Genomic DNA, 822 nt, shown 5'->3' with positions numbered 1-822 from the left:
TCCGTTCACAAGAGTACGAAAAAGCGAAGCTTACATGGCACGCGTCCTTACATAACGCCGCATGATGAACATCAAACCCAGGCGTCAAATCTTTCGTACTCTCAACTCTCGCGCTTGAGAAATCTATACACAGCTACTACCTAATTTGAATATACAAAAATCGAAATTTGCATAGCATTCGCCCTTTACGTAAAGTCCCATGACTAAACAGTAAACCAAAGCGTCAAATTTCTGTATTCTCAGCTCCGTGCTTCAGAAAATGACGCCCAAATAGTACTTATTTGGGAGTGCCTTTGGCTACGTCACTGTGGGAGAATGCACGCTCGTGGGTGGTCTCCTGGCGAACGTTATTGCAGAGTCAAGCAACAGGAGCACTTGAGGTGCATGGCTCTGTTTGGAATGCGAGAAAGTGGAACAAGCTTAGGCTTTCTGTTTCTGAAAGTGGTGATAAGTGGTGGTTGGTGAGTGGCGAGGATGTGGTGGGCGAGCAGTGATTGCTAAATGAACTGTCGTGAGAAAGTGGGTACTGGTAAGTAAGTAATGATTAGGAAATGTGTATTAGCGAGAGAATGAATATTGGTGAGTAAGTGAGTAAAGACAAATGATTGAGTTGTTTTCTTTAGTTTCTACAGTATAATCTGAAGAGGAGAGAATTCTTAAATAGGATTAAAATAGTCATTAACATTCATTCTCACTAATCTATCCATCCTCATTCTGCGCGCAGTATATTTTTTTTTTCTACAATGTTACTTTATTTTATATAATTATGATCTTATGAATCGTAATCAGACTCCTCATTTTACTTCCTGTTAAATTGAATGA

The sequence above is a fragment of the Penaeus monodon genome, chromosome 15 (assembly GCF_015228065.2).
Source record: "Penaeus monodon isolate SGIC_2016 chromosome 15, NSTDA_Pmon_1, whole genome shotgun sequence".
Classification (NCBI taxonomy): Eukaryota; Metazoa; Arthropoda; class Malacostraca; order Decapoda; family Penaeidae; genus Penaeus; species Penaeus monodon.
Note: the sequence above shows the minus strand (reverse complement) of the source record.